Source organism: Ammospiza nelsoni, chromosome 2, assembly GCF_027579445.1.
Source record: "Ammospiza nelsoni isolate bAmmNel1 chromosome 2, bAmmNel1.pri, whole genome shotgun sequence".
Taxonomy (NCBI): domain Eukaryota; kingdom Metazoa; phylum Chordata; class Aves; order Passeriformes; family Passerellidae; genus Ammospiza; species Ammospiza nelsoni.
This window is the reverse complement of record NC_080634.1, coordinates 3,559,746-3,580,693: the sequence shown is the minus strand read 5'-3', so window position 1 is coordinate 3,580,693 and position 20,948 is coordinate 3,559,746. Positions and strand designations below refer to the sequence as shown.

The following is a 20,948-nucleotide window of genomic DNA, read 5'->3' as shown; positions in this document are numbered from 1 at the left end:
AATCCCTAGTTTACATTTTATAATTTGAGGATTAAACAGAACATGATTGTGTTTAAAATCAGTTTGTAGGGAGCTGTGGATATGTCTATTAATTATTTATTACTTCTCTAACTTGCATAGTTAAAACTAATTTTAATGAGTGAGAAGCTAGCTTAGGCTTCAAGAGCCTAAATTTTATCTGTGATGTTCCTTTGGTGTTCTCAGACTTATGCATGTATTTATAATCACTTTTGGGCAAGAATCTGAATGATCTGAGTGTGTTCATTTGAAACAGAATTATCAGACAAGACAAACCCTCAAAACCCTAGGAAATATCTTTATCATGTCCATATATTTTAGTGGCAGTTAGGATGCCTGGAGTAAAAGCTATTGAGGCATGGGAAGGAGAGGTTCTTTAAAAAGGAATTGGAGGTTTTCACATGAAGAGGAGCCCACTGAACTCTCCTCGTGGGATAAAAGGAGGCCAAATATTATCCTAGCTTTTAAATAAGGTTCTCTAGCACAGTTGATTTTGACCCATGACTAATTGCAGTATATACAAACACTGAAAATAATCTTATGAAGTGGGGAAACTGGCGTGTTGTCTATCTATTTAATCAGGGGTTTATATTTATTATTTCTAACAACAATAATAAAATGGCATTCATTTTTCAATTAATATTAGCATGAATATTGACTTATGCTATTATGTATATCAAGACACAAAGAAGAAAGGCTTTCCTGCTGCTTTACATAATTGAATAATGCTAGTTTAACATTTCCAGAACCTTTAGGGAAATATAATGAATTCTACAAATACTCAGATTTACATACTGGAAGCAGAAAGCACTGGAAAATTTTAAAATAATCTCTTGTTTTTCATGCAAAGTAATGTTGACATTCTTAAAAAAAATTCTGGGGCTCTGCATTCCCTTCTGCTAGAAATAGAGGAGTCCAGATTATTTTCCAGCTAGACTATTTCACAAATGATTAGTTTTCTTTGAGGTCTGCAACTCTTGTTTGCTAGCTGTGAATTTCATTGTAGGCAAAAAAGTAAGAGGAATTAAAGTCTACAAGTGTGTTGCTGACACCTAACAAAACAAGCTGGACTAATATCTTCTCTCCACAAAATGTCTGGAAATGCATGAATAAATGCAGTTTGTTGCATTTTTTCTTTTCTGCTGCCAAATGTTGATGTCAGTATGCTGGGTTGCCTTCAGAAACAGCCAGGAAGACACAATGTGTGATAAAGATAAAACTACAGATCCATTTTCGAGTTGGAAAGTTAATTCCTTGCTTTGAAATCTAGGTTTTGATTCCTATGTGTGCCCCTAGCTCTCCCTCACACCTGGCAGTAATTCTAATGTGGGTTGCTGCAACTGAGCTCATGCTAGTGAAAAAAGTGTATTTTTTCATTAGAGTGAAGATAACTATAGTTCAAAGAGTGTGACAGAGATAGAGCTGGTGCTGCGTTGCACCAATTACCATTTGTTTGGATTTCTGCAATACAGCTCCTCATCCACAAGGTCCTCACCTTTAGTTTTTAAATCACCTCCCACAAATTCGAGCAGCCAGGATCATCCCAGGGCTGGCTTTGCTCTTTCTCCCTGCTCAGCTTCAGACAAATCTCTGCTCCCAGGTTCTATCCAAAGCTGCCAGTGCTGATCTGGTGCTGCAGCCTGGCCTTTGAGGAGGGTTTGACACCTCTGAGCAAACGAGAGGCGCTGCCAGGAGCCATCAGAGGATGCGATGATTGCCTTTGATTCCCCTACCTGAGAGTTTGCCCAGGGCACTGACTTTCCTCAGGCTATGTCTTCCCCAGCCTTTTCCTCCTCCTGAAGCCCACAAGCTTCACTCCCAGGCTCAGAACTCAGCCTTGCCACAGCAAAATGCTGAGTGAAGAATGCGCTGGTGCTGAATGATAATGGATGTAAATGAAGCCTTCCCACTTCCCTTCTCCTAGAGGGCTTTTCTTCTTAAGCCTTCTGCCTTATTGCATTAATAATTCATAACCAGTGTGCTTTATATAGGCTCATTCAAAGCAAACTCACAGAATGCCTTTTTTCCACCAGTGTTCATCAGAGTGGATTTTCTTAAGAGCACGCAGCTTCACAAAGCACAAATTCCTCATTTCTGTGGTGAACAACTCCTGGTGCCGTGAACTGGATTAAATTGATTATTGACACGTTCCTTCTCTGCAGAGTTTATGATGTGCACAGGGCAAGGAAGGAGGGGTTTGCTGGAACAAATTCTTCAGAATTATTGTAGGTAACAGATCTGCATCACTGGGAAGCCACATCCTTGTGAGGCAGGGGCTGACTTTTCCTTTAAACATTTCTTTGTAACTTCATTGTAAGGATTTAGCAATTCACCTTTAGTAAAATATAAACAATAATTAATTGTACTGTAAGATTGGGAAAAACTTGACAGTTGGTTCAGTTATTTTAAGCCTGTAACAATAAGAGGAAAATTTTTACATTTTCAAATGACAAGTTAACAAACTCTTTAATTCCCATTGCTAAATAATAGATTTTTTTAATTAAAAATATTTCCGAAAACTGGGAAAACTTGGTACAAAAAGATGGTTTAGCATAATTGGATAACTTCGTAAAGAGAGAAGTTTCCAGAAGAAAATGCAAAGCAAAGTTGTGAAAATGAAACAGAACCTAGCAGGACAAAGCAGGCTTGCGTAGGTTAACACAGTAATAATGATAAATTAAATTAATTTGGATTATAGAGTTAGGTATGCTTGGTATTTTGGTCATTTACATACCACATTGTTGTAAAACCTTGGTAGGCACCACTAACTGGTCAAAGTGTATAATGGGGATTATGGGTCCTGGGAATGTTTTCTGCCCAGATTCCAGTTTCTGTTGCTGAATGGGAAATCACTGTAGAGAGTGGCTAAACCTGAACTCCACAATGTCCTGCCCAGAGCACCAGCAACGGGCAGGCACAGAGAGGAGCCCAGAGAAAACAAAGGTTGAAGAAAATGAGCAGCTTAAAAAGACCAGGAATTGCTGAAAATGAGGGGGAGAGGAGAGGGGAAAAAAAATAAATCTTTGAGTCTTTTACAGAATAGAACTCTTTTGTCAAAATAATATTTATATCAGGTAGACTCAATGCTGGGACCTAGTCCTCAAGAAGTCCTTGAGAACCTGAAAAGTGTCATTTACCTGGACAATTCCTTTTGTAATAGCAGCCATGGAGTAGCCAGTGTCCTTTTGCTAACCAAGACTTTTAGCTGAAAAAGCAAAAAGGATTTAGCCAATTAATATACATTTTCAAACCCCAGCCATCACAGAGTCAACTCTGAAAGCAAAATAAGGAGTTGAGCTAAAGCAGTGATACTAATGGTCCCACCAGCACTCAAAAACAGTCATAATGTGACTCCTACTGAAGCTCTGCATCCCCTGGGTTCCCTTTGTTGTCAGAAAGAGGCAGCAGAGGCTGAATCTTATCCTCTTACAGCAGGAGTTCTGTTGTTTTCCTCATTAGGAATTACAAAACTGAACAGCAAACTCCACTCCATCAGGTTTATTTCATAATGCTTACTCTGAGTTATAAGTTTCCTAGCAAAGTTTTGTAATTCTTTGGCCTCACCCAAATCCCTCTTCGAAGCTGTAATAAAAGGAAAAACAATAATAAAAGAGTTAAGTTTTAAATCCCAGCCAACCCTGGCATGTTGCTGGAGAGAACAGAGATTAGAAAATAATTTTCAGCCACACTGTGACAACAAGAAATTGTTTTTCACAAAAATTAAAATGCTATACCTACTAATACAATCACAGGAGATTTATCTACAATACACAGTAAAATAAATACCAGGGATTATTTCTAGATGTTACTGTTACATTAAATTGAAGGCTGCAAGTGAAATGGAAGCAATTCACACCCACATGAAGCATGACAAGACTGAAGATCAGTCCAGGTTGCACATTAGGTTAGGATCAGAAGCAATGTATTTTACAATGCTGGGCAATTGGTAATTTCCATAATTACAGGTAAATGTTCAGATTCTAGGTGTTGTAATGATTTGGGGGTTAAGGGAGGAAAACACATTTTGTTAATTGAGTTCTATAAAATAGTGCTGTTTCAAAAGTAAAATTAGGCCCAAACATTGTATGCAGAAGCATAACAGAAACATTTAGAAAGAAAATCAACACTATTAGAAGGTTTTGTCTAAAGCTCTCTTGATAACCCAGTTCTCTCTATTTCTTACAACTTTTCAGGCTAAAAACCTGGGGTTTGCACAAAGTGAAGGTTCAGCGTCACTCCAGTGCAGGGGCAGACAGAGAGAGCATTATGAGTTGGTTTATTTTGTAAATAACTACAGAAGACAGGAATTCTGGACTCTGGCTCAGTGGAAATGGGATGTGGGTGCAATTTCCCTGCATCATCTGCCATCTTTGCAGTTATTCAGTTCAGTTCAGCTGTAAAACCAAAAGAGAACATGAGGTTTGAAATAAGACTGTCCCCTCCACCAGGTCAGAGCGTTCCAGAAGGAACAAGGAGGATGGGACAGATGGAAGTGTCAGGCAGGCTGTTATCTCTCCCCGTGCCCATTTTATGCCTAGTTAGCTGCTGTCACTGAGAACAGGACCTGTGTAAGTTCTCTTCTTGCCTAGTTCAAGCTCTTTCCTGCCTTTTTTTCCCTTGCAGCAAGGAATAATTTGGCAAGCAGCCCTGTAACCACAGCGAGAGTGAAAAGCTACTCAAGGAATTTATTGCATGGAATGCACATAAAGGGTTATTTAAAAGAAAGTTATTTTCTATTATTGCATTTACAGCTGGGATCACAAGTACTTCAAAGTAGGGACAGGAAGGTGAAAATGTGGTACCGGTGCAAAATGTGCACATTATGGTCACATAAACAGGAAATCTCAAACCAGAAACCTGAATACAAACTTTGTCTGGGTGATTGTCAGTCTTCAGCTCACCTATGTTTCAGGGCTGAAGAACAACTTGTTATCACATACTCATTCTTTCTAATTAGAGGGATTAAAGATTAATTAGTCATTGAAAATTAACAGCAAACTTGAAAAATATGATATTATTGCTGTGGGATGTTTTCTAAAATGTTTTTGTTAAGTTTTGGGAAGGTGGATGTGCATAGGCAACCCCTAAAGGTTGATTCTTCCTTGGCTTATAGCATTCCCTTCGAAGTTCTCAGAATCATTGGATAAATGTCAGTGTGTATTAAATGACTAGTGAAAGGAAAATGTGGTAGCAGAGTAAGGCACATTTGGTTAAGAAGCTCATAATGAATTTAACAAAAATAATAACAGTCCTCTGAAACTTGTCTAATTTTCAATTATTAGGGAAAGAACTGTTCTTCCAGGCACAACTTGCAAAATCCCATTTGTTTTCAGCCTAGCCCAGGGGAAGTTATCAACATTACCATCCCATATGTATTGCATTAAACACTTCAAGTCACTTCAGTAATGCTTGCAAGTTTAAAATTAGATTCAAGACTGGTATGATTTAAAGGTCTTTAAAATGAATGAACCGTGACATTGCTTTAATTGTTTTAAGTATAATCATCTGTATTTAAAAATATTATTCCTAAAACATTCAATTTTGGCATCCAAGAGGAGATTAATTTGGCAGCTTTTTTTATATTAGGCTTAATGAAATCACTTAGATTCAAATGGTTCAGAGTAACCAATGATTTGTAGCAGCCTAATTTAAGCCATTTTGGAATGCCATTACCATAAAGCTTCTTCAATATCAGAAATTACATCATTTGGGCCCCACGAAGCTGTAGTTTTGTTGAGCTACAGTACCACAGTTGTGGTGTAAATCGGTATCTAAATTACTTGGGAAAATGTTATGAAAGTAGATAATTTAATGCTCACCTGACTTTTGTAAAGCCTTTTGAGGACTTCAGTGCAGCACTCAGGCAGCAACTGTGTCATGGACTCCAAGTTAATGAATTACCCCAGGCTGTAAAGCTGGTTAGCATGATGCCATAATGTGTAGGAACATTGGTGCTGCCACTGACCCCATCCTTCTTGACAACAAAGGGAATGATTTGGTGAAAACACAGCTTGAAGGTGTGGCACAGAAACTGCAGAAGAAAACCCCCCAGAAAGGTGAATTTTGAAAGGTGAATTTAAGACGGTTTTCCACATGTAGCTGTTCTGCTGCATGCAGGGTAAAGCCTTTTAACATAATAATTTAAATGCTGACAGTTGGTTTCTTACTCTGGTGAGGAGTATGGATGGGAGGAAAAAAGCAAGCCTTTCCCTAAGGCTTCACCTTAAATTTGGCTTCAGTTCTGGAATGAGAAATGGGGAGTGAGAGGTACAGAGGAGGTTTTCATATCTCAGTAAGAAACACCTAACAACAAACGGCATATTAAAAATGGCTGATTTAATAAGTCAGGATGAAAGGAATACAGGTAATGAGCAAATTTTATACCCCTTCAGGTGCTGGGAGTCCCACATTTATACAGCATCAGACCCAAATAAATACAATAACAAAATACAGGGAGGGAGAAAGAACCATCACACCCCTATTTGAGCATGTGCAGGGGTGGATGTGTGGCCAAAACCAGGTGAGCTGAGCCTCTGAAATGCACTTTCACTGCAGGAGGACACAGAGCAAAGCTTTGACACAGCCTATTATGGGTTTTAGCCCTCATATTTCTCCCAGGACATCCCCTGAGCCCATGACAAATTACGTGTTGACAAATTACACGTCAACAAATTGCAGAACTCAAAGATGTATGGCTGCAACGAGTCAGATTCTCTTGAATATAAACAGGCCTCATTAAGGCTGGCTGTAGATTTTAGGTCTGGCCAAAAAAAGAGTGAGTATTGTGTAGCCTCAAGATAAGCACAAAAATGTGAATGGAAAGGACCTTTTCTCTTTTTCCTGACAATAGCAAGACATGGAACACTAGGCAATTTTAGAGCAGAAAATTTCAGTGCTGGAAAGCCCTTTTGCAATGGGCAGTAGAGCCTCCACAGTTCCAGAAGACCAGAGGAGAACTATATTACTTCATTTTTCTTATCAGAAAAAAATCCCTCAAAACAAACAACCAACAAAACCAACCAGAAAGCCCTGTCAGATTAATCTGGATTTTCCCCAGCCCCAACAAAGGTCTGCAATGAAGACTACAGCCTTTCCTAACAAGAAAACCAGCAGACTTTTATAAAGAGGCCAGAAGCCAATTTTGCCAATTTTTTTGAGCAAAACTAAGTCTAGCCCATTCCACAATAAGATTAACTACAAAAAATACCCCTGAAAAACAAGAAAAAAGCAGCAAAATATTTCTCTTTAAAACTGAAATTTGGTGATCTCACTGTTTTAGAGAACAGAAGTATTTCAAATATGCTATATCCAAACAAAGCAATATTTTTCATGTCCAGGTTTAGGTAATATTTAACTATTTAAGCCATAAGCTTTTCAAAAGCTGGGAGATGGAAGGAGTGATTTGGGAGGGAGTTTCTGTAAATTTATTAGACCTGAGTGCATCTTTAGGTTAGTTTCAGATGACAGGAGGTGTCTTGACTGTAACTTGCAAAAAAAGATCAAGAGGTGATGAATTTCTTGTTTTATATATGGACTGAGTATGAAGTCACACAATGCTGTTGTAGATAATGTGAGCCTTTTCTGGCAGAAATCCATTTTTTATTGTTTTAAAGAACTGTCTATTTTGCCATTGTTGTATGTTTTATAGACTGGAGGCTTTTTTGTTGGGCACTGTGGCACAAAGGAAAAAAGAAAAAGTGTAAACTGGTTTTGGTTTCTGTTGCTAAGGAATGCTGTAAAGGGGTTTGTTGAAACCTATTTGTGATAACAGGCAGGAATTGCTCTCTCGTACATCTTTACTTCAGTGATTCTAGGATAAAATGGGATTTCCTGGGTGATGCAATATTGACAAAAGTGTCACCAGGCAGAAGAATTGCCATGCTTACACAGAGGCAGCAGTGAGTTTTTAGTGTCCTAGGAACATTCACAACGCCTTACATGACCAGCAAGTTCTGATTTGGAATTCTTGAAAGCCATGGCTTAAACTGATAAAAATTCTGGGTAGGAGAGCAGTGCCATTCACCAGGCTGGAATAAGGGGAATATTATGTACAGTGACAGCTTTTTATAGGGCCTTTTTCCAGAATAAGTAGGAGCTTCATGCCTCATTCCATTAGCCTGAGGGCTGGGGGTCACCTCTTAGGTTACTTGCTACTGGATTGGAAAGCTGTGTGGTATTTAGAAAGCAAAGTTCAAAGCTGTGTGAGTCACAGGGTTCCTCTTTCCTTCTTTCACTCTGTCAGATATTACAGATTAGCAATTTCCCTAAGTGATATTTAATGCTAATTACTTCAGGGTCAATGAGCTGTGATGAAAAAAAATCTTTAATAGGGTTTTTCTCATATAAGGCTCATAATGGGAATTTCTTCAGCCCCACTTCAGCTCTTCACATGTGCCTGTCCATACTGAGCCCACACCAGCCTGGATGAGGGTGTTGAGATTCAATCTTTTGTTTTTCCAGTTATCCTCATCAAATGATTCCTGACTGCCAGAGATTCCAAAGTGACAACACAGACCTGTGATTTGAAATCAGCATTCCAAACCTGTGGAAAAAACCCCACATTTTCTGCGGGGCACTCACTCCCATTTCAAAGTGTTTCTATCAGAGATGAGTTTGTGTCACCCCCTCCCTCTTCACCTGCCTTGTGTAATTTTTCATTAATGGGAAAGCACTAACAAAAAAATTTGTTTTAGTGAGGTAACAAATATATCCTTTTGTTTTTTTCAGTGCTCCTAGGTATCTACTAAAATTTTTTCAAATTATTTTTAGCTAAACGCTTTTCAGAAATGTTTTAGATTAAATATGCTGTCAATATTACCCATTTTGCCCAAACAAAAGGCAACAGAAGGACAGGAGGGTTTTGACTTGACACTATTGCACTGTTAACTCTCTGTAAATCAAAAGTAACATATCAGTGCACAGTATCTGAGTTGACAACTGCAGCTGGCTATATGCTTTCCCTGAAGTTCCTTTAGCAAAATTCAGTGCTATAGGAAAAGAGTTTATGATGTATAAAAATAAACTTACAGTGGAAGAGAGAATACAGACTGTAAAAATGACACCTATAATTGGCTGCTCCAAAGTGAATGTCTGAATCAAATCTTATGCTTTTTCAAACTTGAAGAAATGAAAGCTGAATGATAATCTTAGCTATAAAAAAAATGAAGATCTACCTCTCTGAGTGAGAAAAATACCTGAGGTTTCTTTCTCAGCTTGAAAAGCAATGATAACAAAAGAATAACTTTATATGCAGGGCTCTCGGCTGCCAGAGATCAAGATAGGAGCACTAAAACTGACAGAGCTCACAGATACAATCTTATGAAAGAGAGTTATTTTTCAAGTTCTCAGTCATTCAGTGAAAACCAGAAGCAAGAAAGTCACTCTTCTTCAAATCCATAAAATGTTGACATCGCATTTTTATCCCATCAAGCTTCAGATTAATGATCTTAAAAAATCACATTTATGCTTGATAGGAACAACATATTTATAGAACAAGGTTCAAGTTACAAACCCTTTCACTGGTATTGTAAATCTGATGGCCAAATTTGTGTCATCTCCTTGCAAGTGTTTTATTTTTGCATACAGTGATTTACTTGAGGCATGTTGAAAAGGGTACGTGGCTTTAAACAGAAAGAGATTATGTTTAGGTAGATATTAGATATTAGGAATAAATACTTTTTGTGAAGGTGATGAGGCCCTGGCACAGGGTGCCCAGAGAAGCTGTGGCTGCCCCTGGATCCCTGGAAATGTCCAAGGCCAGGTTGGACTGAGCTTGGAGCACCCTGGGATAGTGAAAGGTGTCCCTGCCCATGTGGGGCGTAGGAACCAGGTGATCTGTAAGGTCCCTTCCAACCCAAACCACTCCAAGATATTCTGATTTAACAACCTTGAACAAGTAGTTTCTAACTTTTTAAAGCCAAGAATTTTCATTCAGCTCAGGCTGGGGGCCTGGCATTGCTCTGGCTTTGAGTAAGGATAACTTAAGGATATTCCAAGAGTGAAGTTGGAGAAACAAAGACAAATCATTTGAAATAGGATCTAGAGAGGATAACCTGTCAGGTCCTCTGCTTTTTTTAGGTTTTTGAACTTAAATGTCATCTGAACTTAATAATAACTCTCTAGTTTGTTTTTGGATCCTTATTCCATAACTGTCTATATTAAATAAACTTCAATCCATTCCTTTCCCACTCAATCACCTCCAAAGTTTGAAGTGGAACCAGAACATGTGTAACTTTTTCCCCACCAGGTGGGGAGATTAATTTCTAACAATATTAATTAGTTAGCAGATTCCACTGTGTAATTCATCTACCAGAGCTGTGCTCCAGGTCCTTTCTGAGCCAATGCTCATTGATTCTACTTAATGAACAAAACAGAGCCACTGCTTCTGAAACAGAATAACTTTTTCTGAGCAGCTATCACTGTAACATCTGGCTGTGACAGATAATCTCTGTTAAGAGGAACTACTGTAAAATTGAATCTTTCCCTGACGGTGGCAGTGAGTTGAAAATGCCATAAGTTTTCTGGAACAAAGTTGGCAAAGTGCATACTGTGCTTCCTGTAAGGATGAACCTTCTCTAATTTTACTAAAAGTTGTGAGGGAGCCCTGAAGGTTGAAAACTTCTCTTTGGTTGTACTCCTTGTTTGTGGTTGCTGGCAAATATCTACCGTACACAGAGTATCCTAAACCAAAATTATGGTGAAGCACAAGATATTTTGTTATTATTGGAAAAATAAATCAGGCTGGATCATCTACTTACAGCAGGTGTTGAACCTACCTGGCTCATCTCTCTAGCAGGAAACAGTTAAAATGTCTCTGGTAAAATTTTTATCCCATGGTTGGGTCACATGAATGAATTTTTCTAAGAGGACACTGAAATTACAGTGTAGAGAATTCCAGGCTCAAATAGGATAAGCTTTCAGGACCTGGAGGCTTCTGGTTCTTGTCAAATTTTGAGCAGTGAAATAATTTTCAATTTTGGAATAATTGGCACAACATTTAATGTGTTCATAACAATTCAGTATTTTTCTCCAAGTCTTTAAGATGGCTGCTTGCAAGTTGAACATAAAACCTTCAACAAGAAGATTGCAGGTTTTAAAATGCATCTCAGCATTCTTTTTGTATTCTATGATACCCTCAAAAATCACCAGTTTTACTGGAAAAGAAAATTATATTGATTTGGAATATGAGGTTAATGTTTTTTTGAGACCTCATGCTGTTTCTACTTTGTACTGCAAGGCCATTTAATTTGTATTAAATATTAGCATATTTATTTTCCAGCACATTCTGAACCTTAGGAAGTCAATTCCCACTGTTAGTCAAAGAGTAAGGATATCCTATAATTAATTTTTTACAGTAGGAATCAGCCTGATTCTGATTCATATTTATTTTCTATGGTACGTCAATAACTTGGTAAAAGTAGTTTGATTGGCATTTTTACAAAGTTGCTAAATTTACCTTGAATTCTTTTTATGTTTTTTTTTTTTTGCTGTAAAAGGCAGCCTAGTCCTTCGGAGTGGTATTTCCAGTATGTCTTGATCTAAAAGAAGCTGAGCACTACCTTCAGCATTTGATGTCCCTTCTGACAAACACAACATTAACAACAAAACCAACAACAATAAAAATAACTAAAAAACCGCAAAACTCCACAAGCTTGCTCTCTGGTTGTGTAGAAGAATTAATGTAGAAATCCTGATCTGGTAGTTCTGGGGGTTTCCTTTCAAATTCTAATCTTAATGAGCGTGCATTGCCTTCCCATAATGCTTTTAATATTAACAGTAGAGAAGGAATGGCTTTTCACATAGGAGTAAACATTTCTACATTTTTTTTTTATACAATAAGGAGCGTGTTGTTATTTGTTCTTTGATTAAATGCAATCAAAACAGTGTTAGCATTTGGATTAAAAATATCCTATGAACTCTACCCTGACACATAGAAATAATCAAGCTTGAGCACCTTGGCCTTTATTCCATCAGCTAATTAGAGTAGGATGAACATAATGTTTCCTAAGGGCCTCTCATTATGACAGAGTGGATCCAAAAAAGAAACTGGGAGCCTAATTTCATGTTGTAATGTTCAAAAGTTCTACTCCTAGATTCTGCACAACAATCGCCAGGGTTTTATGCTGCAGTTTCCAAGACAGCAGAAAAACCTGCTTCTGAACAGATAGAAGCTAAAAATAGTGACAGAAAAGAAAGTCTGTGCTCTCACAAATCCCTGTGAGGCTGGGAAACTCAATACCCAGTTAGTCCCTGAATCCATCCAGATCCATGGGCTTGACGTTCCACTGTATCAGACGAGACTATCAGCTAGGGATCTGATCTGGGCTAGTCTTTACAGAAAAACCATCACAACCATGCACTGGACCAGTCTTTGCACAAAAATCCTTTTGCACAAAAATCTGGTCTCCTGGTTCAGGTGCCCTGCCCTGCCTCTGCCCCCAGCACCAGAGCTCCAGGAGCAGCCTGCTGTTTTAATTCACTTTGCTGCCACATCTCTTTTGGGGTGTGGGCTGCTTCAGATGAGTGTCAACCGTGGTCTTTTAACTTTTGAAGGATAAATGCTGCCTTCAAATTGTGTCTTTTTTTCCCCTGCATGAATTTCCCTTTGATAATTGAGTGGCAGTTGCCGAATGATCCGGTTACATCTCACAGGTGGCTGAATTAGGCTGGAAATAGCTGCTAAAGGAGAAAATGGAATAAGGAGGGGAAGAAAGATGAGAATTAGCCTCTCAAATGGAACTTGTGCTTTTAAATTAGATGCATGATAGAGGATGACAGAAAAGTGATAGGAGCTGCAATCCTTACTCGTATTCCTATGGACTTCAAAGGGAGTTTTCCCCTTTGAGAAATGCAGGATCAGACATCCTATCTGCACTTGTTTCTTTCAGCGTCTGCCTCTTACTTGTGTTGTCAGGAGAGCTTTTCTCACCATATGGGACTTGGGAAAGGTTTTAAAGCCCTTGGTGGTGTTCAGTCCCTTGCCAACTTCCCTGGGCATTCCTTACACCTTTCTAAAAAGTGCCGCTGCAGACAAAACTTTAATTTGCACTTAGATGTGGGAAGCCTTCCCTTTATAGAACAGTTTTTTACAGCATTTTACTCTTACTGCAGCTTTTGAAGAAGTAGACCTGAAAAAACTGGCTTGCCCTATGCTGCTTCAAGAAAACTGGAGCATGTCCTTTTCACTTATTACTGCTAGACGTTCCTTTTCCTACCTGAAATTAAAATGTTCTTTTTTTGAACAAATCTTTGTCCCTTTCAGGTCATGAGATGCAGAATGGCTCTTGGACTGCTCTTTCCAGCTGATGAAAGTAGAAAGCTAATCGTTAGGTACAGGTTTCTGGGTAAAAACGAATCAGCTGATATTATTCAACATATATATAGAAGACATAAATGTTGCTGTGTAAAAACCTCCCATGTTCCTTAATGGGGACCTGATTTTGTGTGTCCCCCAATCACCCTAAATGCTGGCTTAGACATTCTGCTGTGGCACACCCCAGTTCAAAGCTATTTGTTGTCATTTTTTCAACAGAGGAGAAGAGGATAGGTGAGGGCTGGAGAGGGTTCTAGCAGCATGGTCACTGTGTGCACATAATGGGAGATGATGTGTTACTAGCTCAGGTTTTTGAGGGAGGAGTCTTAAAAACTGTGATGAACAATTATGGTAAAAAATGTTCTGAAAACTTTAGGCTATTCTGAAGGAGCATGAAGTATCCTCATGCAGTAATAAACATTTTAATTGCATAACCACAGAACAACTTAGGTTAGGAAAGACCTCTAAGGTCACTGAGTCCAGCATTTGACTGATCACCACCTTGTCAGCCAGACTAGAGCACTAAGTGCCACATCCAGTTGTTCTTGGACACCTCCAGGGATGGAGGCTCCATCACCCTGAATTCTTTTGCTGGTGGTAGTTTCAGGGCTGAGGTTAATTACAGCAGACATGGCAAATACTTAATTTATTCCCTTGTTATAAATCATGATTCCCTTCAAAAGGCAACATTGTTCATTGTCTGCTGCACCTGTTCTGTAAATATCTGTAAATAGGCTTATACTTTTATTACTATTTTTTTATCAGCAGACTCTTCTTGCAGACTAGAGCACCTAACCTCTCTCCAGTAACCTTCTCTTTCCATTTATCCTCTGACATTCTACTCATCTAGTTTACCTACTTCCTCTGGCTCAAGTGATTTGAGATACTGAGGGTGAAAATCCTGACAGAAGACTCAAAAGAAATCATTTGGTTAAACCTCTGGGTGGCCATCAAAAAATCATCTTTCAAATGCCTTTCAGCTGTGCAGAAATGAAGAGACCCTCATTGTGACACTCAGCTTTGATCAAATGTCATATCTGGGATTCCTCCTGCTCAGCAGTGTTTTTATAAAAAGAGCTATCTTATTATAGCAGCTCAGACTTGAAACTGGCACCAAAGGAAAGCCTCGGAGCTGGATGAGTTTTCCAATGGATCATAAATCCTCAGCATGCTCTGCAAGAGAGAAGTTTAAACTAGCAGCACCTTCTTAAGGTTTTGGCACCAAGCAGATATTGGTGTATTCTGACCTAGACTTACTCTGTGGCCTTGCATAGGACACTCAAGACCCTTCAGTTTTTTTCTTTAGATTTGTTTTTAATATGATATTTTTTTCCTCAAGAATAGAGTTCAGGTACATCAGGGTTGTGTTTGTAAAACTTGAGGATCTGCGGCTTTGACAATGTGGTAAAAGCCTAATTGCGATTTTGGCCTTCTGTGAAATGCATGATATATTTTGCTTCTCCTCTTTTGTGTCTTCTTTGTTAAATTATATACTCTTGCTCATATTAATAATTCTTGGCCTGCTTCGATGATCACAGAGAGAATCTAAGGTTTTTTTAACATGCAACCCCAGAATTGATATACACATATAATTTTTAAAATTTTATATATATGTATATAATTTACAAAAACATACAATTTACCAAAATAATTATAAATGGTCCCCCACATGTACAAAACCACACACCCTTAGTCAAAACCATTAAAAAAATGATGTGTGAAGATTTATCTTTGCAAATATAACTACAGAACCAAGGAAGGCAGCAAAAAAGGAAAACTGTACATGTATCCCATTGAAATGATAAGCTTTAAATGACCATTTGAATGACAATTTGCAGGGCTCAGCCTCATGTGCTGACCACATTAATGCTCTGAAACCCTGGGTGTTGCTCCTCCTTCAGCTCACTTCCTTTTCCATGAAATCAATAATCCTTCCACCTGCTGCTGATTTCATTTTTCTGGGAGTGATCCAGTTATTTGTTTAACACTAAACAACATCCCATTAAAAGATGTAACTACTAAAAAGAGGTAAGTATGACTTGGAAGTCTACTGCCTGTTTAAGTACTTGCTTAAATAATGTAAGTAGTCTTGTCTCATTCTTCATTAGGACTATCAAAGTCAACCAAAGAAATCCTTTGCTGACTAGATCACTATGAATGCCTTTCCCATCTCATTTTTCATTTATTTTGATGTCAAAGGCATTGTTCTCCTCATCTATTAAAGGCTTTGATTTTGAGTAATTAAGTGCACGCCTTTGCTCAAATGTCCAAAAATGTCCATGTGGTGAAAGCAAAGTCAAGTAAAAATTAAATATAGGGAGAAGCAAGAGGACAGGAGAAGAGAAAAAAGGAAGAAACCTAAAATAGGCCTCTAAATTAAAAGTGAGCAGGTTTTATTTATTTATTTATTTTAATCAAGATACACCTACTTTTGTTTAAAGAGATAAAATGGAAAAGTATTCATTTTCTTTTAGCTAACAACCATCCATGAAGACATTAGAAGTGTATTTGCCACTCTCTAGCTCCTTATTAAAAGCAGCTTACCTGGATTTGAAGGTTCAGGTACTTCCTTCTGAATAAGTCAGCAGTGGAGGAAAAGGGAGACAGCTGTTGTGAATACAGGTGTTCCTGTTGGTGGATCCCAGGAATTGAACACAGATCACCAGTGCCAGCAATCTTTAGTTTTGAGAGACAAAAAAATATTTGTTCAGAACAAATGTGATAGGAAAATGTTGGTTTTATCACGAAGCAGTTAGGGGTCAGGGTCCAGCAGATTTCACCATGCTGTGGCACTTACATCAGCTGCTATAAAGCACAGATCCTTGGAATACTTTCCAGGCCAAAAAGAATTTTTGGGTTTTAATTCCTCATATCTTTTCCTTATTTTCCTTACCTCACAGTCAATTATATAGTTCAGCAACGAGGCAATTATGTTGCTGCCTTACAAATCAGGGGAAAGAGGAAAACTACTACGGTTAAACTTGTAAATTTGTTAGGTGAGCACAGCTCATGCAGCAAAGGAAACAGGTTAACTGCAAAGCAAGGATTGTGAATGAAGTCATGAGGAAGTTTCCTGAAAAGCCTGATTGCATGAGAGTTTGTTTCACCAGAAAGCTTTAAAGCTTCCTCGAGGGAAGATCTGCCCATTGGTGTCCTGGGTTCAGTAAGCCTGTCCTCCCCAGGATCTCTCCAAAGCTTCTTGTACTTCTTCCATGTTACCATTTAGTCAGTCAAGCACTTGATTCCCCTTACTTTTTTCTATGCCTTTCCCTTTTCCCCACCTATTTCCTACCACTCTGTTAAACCACCAGGTTAAAATGAATCCTTCACAAAACCCATTGAGATGCTTTTATGTTCACATCTCATTTATTACTCAGGTTTCTCTCTTCCCTGGTGCTACTCAATCTATATAAAATGGTTATTTTAGTCCATGAAAATTTTTATGAAAAATCAGGCACTGCACTGCTGAGGTGAGAAAGCCACATCAGGAGAGGCTTCCCTCAGGCTGCAAAATGCAAAGCAGCCCTGGAGATCTCTCATATTTGATTGATATTTTCATACTTGAAATGAAATCCAAAGATGAGCAAATTGATGGGCATCCCATTATAGGCTTTTCTTATGAAGACTGAACACAATTTCTGTCAAAAAGCTGATCCTGCCTTTCACTGGAAGACTTTTTAAATCTGTGCCTGGCAGAGCTGACTTCACAATTAATAAATATCATACCTGGGTGCATATGCAGTTGCCTATAACAGTGCCAATTCCAGTGAAATCTGTGGAGTTCTGTGTCTGTAAATGTTGTTATCTCGTTGTATTTTGTATTTCTAAAGGTCCATACTCTCACAAACATATTTCTAAAGTCCCATGCCTTCTCAGTGATATTTCCTGGGAGCAGTTCTTCACACCACAGACCTCCTCTTCAGCTTGTTGCTGTTTCCTACTCAGGGCTCCTTCCAGGCTCTCCCTGCCTGGCCAAGCCCACCCCCTTTTATCCCAGTTACCTTCACTAGCTACAGCTGCAGCCCATCAAGGACAACCGGGGCTGATCAGGGCAAGGCCTATACACAGATATTCAAATACAATACAGATATTTTACTAGGACTCCTACTATAGTGCAGCATGTCATAAAACCCAGGAACAATTTTATTTTCAAAAACAGAAAAGCTGAACACATACATGGACATTGTCTCCCAGGATTATGTTACACAATACTATTTCTGACACATTTTAAAAAAATCATGAAAGATCAAATATTGCACAGTTACAGGGGATGATTTAATTTAGATTTTTTTTCCTTTATTTGAAAACCTGCAGTATACATTTAGTTCTTTCAATAAGAAAGAACTTATTAAACAAATGTATAATGCTTCCCTTTTTGTTTCCCATGGGGTTAATTATGCATTTGGCATGAAAATATTAATTTAAATATTTTACTGCTCTTTAGTAAGCCAAACGATATTATTTCAAGAAAGAGTCATTGCAGCTTGTGGTATCAGTGCTCTTCCAAAGAGATGCCAATGTGGAAAAAGCCGAGATTTTCACATATATTAAACGTACTGCTAGCAGTCCTTCAGAGCAGCCTACAGTTAATTAACAGCAGCTTCTGATGATCTGAAAATGGAAAACCAATTTATGCTTTATTATCTGTGTACTGAGAGCTCATACTTTCTATTTTCCTGGAGTCATCCACTTATTTCTTCTTTCAGTTCTTCACTAAAGTCTTGGGGAGCAGCTGGGAGGAGATAATTTTATATTTCAGAAAATGGGAAGGGTTTCTCAAACTGACCTGTCCTGACTTTACTGTTATCCATGTTCTTCTGGGATTTTCCAGCAGATTACCAAAACATTCTCTTAAAGTTATAGAGAAAATCTCTGGAAAAACATGAAGAAAAAAGAGTTATTGAAATATGTAATTTTGAATTTCAAAATATTAAAACTGTCCATCAGAAAATGTTCTAAAATGTCACTGATGAATGATTACATAAATGATGGGGATAGAGAAAATGGATCTTATGAATTTCATATTTCCAGTATTTGCAGTTAGATCATCAGATTTCTATCCTTTGCAATCTGTTTTCTCTTATCTTTACCCTTTGGGCAGCTCTTTGTTTCCTTGTCAATCCTAGCAGAGTCAAAAATGCTTACCACAGATTCATAAAATCCAATATCTGTAGGATCAAATTGGGATTGATAAACCAAACACCTGTCAAAGAGGCAAATGCTTATTAAAAAAAAAAAAGGCTGAAAGTAAATAGGACAAAGTTGTATTTAGAAGAACTTCTCAGTTACTTCATTGAACCTGAAATCTGTCATTTGTAGGAAGCAATTTTTGACTGAAAAACTTTGGATGGCATAACCTTTTAAAAATAACAAGCTTTTTTTAAAATCATAAACCACAGCTGAGTGAATATATAAAGAAAATCAGTTGACATCGTCCCCTGTGTCTGGCATTAGATATTCAAATTCTCTTTTAGAATCATAGCCTATAAAGCAGCGAACTTTTAGGAGACCCATTCCACCTTCTGCTCTGGGCATGTACCAGCAATGCCCAAGCAGCTGAATGCCCAGTGAACAACCACAAACCCTTTCACGTCTCTTTTGGTGGTACCAGTGATAAGGGCTCATGTTATTGCAAATATTCTTTTCCAGGAATGAAAAGCCCTTTCCAAAAGGTGTGCGGGCCAAGCTAGAATTCCTCAGAAGGGAAGTGCTGTGTCACACCCATCGCATCACCCTGGGTCACCCCAGATGGTGGGAGCATAAGGCAGCAGTGAAGTTGTCACCGTGGAGTCCCACAGTCCCCAGGTCATGTGCCCAAACAAAGATGTTGCTCTCTTTTCTGAGCTGACCTTTGAGGGAACAAGCAGAATTTCCCTCCAGGTGTCATCTGCTCATTTGGCTCTCTATAAACCACCAACAAACAGGCTTCAAAGGCAAACATGCACCAAGACAGGCCTTCCCCAAGGGGCTTTATTAGAGAAATTATTTTAAGTGCTTCTGGCCAGGAGAAGGCTGATGAAGACAGATGGCAAAATGGAGGAGTCTTTTTCCAAGGGGAAGGATTTTGTTTTTCAAGCTTTGCTGCAATGTCACTGTGTTTCTGGAAAAGAGTTAAGAACTGGGTCTGCACAGAAAAAGAGTAATTCCATAAATCTTGGTAAACTATCCTAAATTTTTATAATAGCACAAGGTTTTTTTCATAACTTATCTTTCCAAGAATGCTTTCACTGGGGTGTGTTTTAGCAGGAGATATTCACTAGCTGGGGCTGTCTTAATGTGAGGGTTGGGAACATTGCCTCCCTCTTATGCACAAAAAGAAAAGCAGAGATTAAAATCCTTGCATAACCCAGTGCATGAGCCACTTTAAACAGGTGAAATACCAGAAGGAACGCTAATGAGCACAAGTAATTACTGAAAATGGGCAGTGAGAAGGAACACAGAAGGTGAGGCAAGGTGTAAAAGCTCTGTGTAAAGGAAGAGCACCACTAATGAGCGCAGCTCCTGAGTGTGCTTGTGCTGCTGCCCCTACACAGGGTGAGAGTCCTTCTCTAAAACATGTTCTGATTTTCTAAAACATTTTCTAAAATAATTGCTGATAGAATGCAGAGTTCCTCTGTGGGGTGGCTGACTCCCTGGCTGTCACCAGGTATCTGTGGCATGTCACCCACAAAGGGAGCAGCGATGAGCAGCAGCCCAAGGTGAGCAGGGGGCAGGCAAAACAGAGGTGACTTGGTACAGCTCTGAGGATCAGTCAGGACTCATGACTGAAAGGTAACAGGAGGGAGCCCAAACTTCACTGAGAGAATGAAAGGTTTCAGGCTGGGTACCACAGAACAGAGTCCCGCAAAAAAAGCCCATTAAAACGTTCAAGCTTTGGTGGTCCCTTCAAAGGGAGGGCAGAGCAAGTCTAACTTCATGGTCTGGTGTGTGCTTCTGGTACCATCTCTGAGCCCACAGAGGAAGGTCTTCAGCTTGGACTCATCCCAGAAAATTTATGTTTCACAAATACATTTTCTTATAATAAAATATTATTTGGCATTCAGACAAGTCCTTCTGCATGCTGTGCCTCATTTGGAGAAGACTTGACTTCATTGCTGGCTGCTGATCAAACTCTGTCTCTAGGATTTCTGCAGTGGGCTCACAATTAAGAATCAGTCCAAACCATAATGAGTGCTAAAAATTATTCTGGATATCATGAACTTCATTATCTCACACTAAACCTATTTTTTATAATATTAAAATAGTATCATAAAGAACATTGCGCAGAAAAGTTTCATTGGGAAATAGATTCAAAGTATATCACAGGAGTCATATAAAGTTGTCATAAATCTTTATGATAGCAACACCACTTTATTTATAGTATAATTTTTTTAATGGTGATAATTGCTGCAATTAGTACCAGAATAGGGGAATCTGTAATTTAAAAAAGCAAATTTCTTTAACTATGTTTTTTTTTAATTTCAAGCTATTTTTTTGAAGGGTTTTTAGCTGAAATTGAAAATATTTTTAAAGTTTGCCTTGGGGGTTTTTTTCTGTTTTTCGATTGATACAATGTTTGAGAGCCATGTGCCTCAGGATTGTTCCTTGAAAGCTTTGGGACACAAGAAAGAATCTTATC

At 38.5% G+C, this 20,948-nt stretch overlaps 1 long non-coding RNA gene across 1 annotated transcript; it reads right to left on the bottom strand.

Moving 5' to 3' along the window:
• Positions 1-11,438: 11,438 nt before the first annotated feature.
• On the bottom strand, positions 11,439-17,282 carry LOC132069743 (uncharacterized). The gene is made up of 3 exons (XR_009417820.1): positions 17,057-17,282; positions 15,875-16,006; positions 11,439-14,503 (listed from the first exon to the last, which is right to left on the bottom strand). It is a non-coding gene; the product is annotated as an uncharacterized LOC132069743 (long non-coding RNA).
• Positions 17,283-20,948: the final 3,666 nt, after the last annotated feature.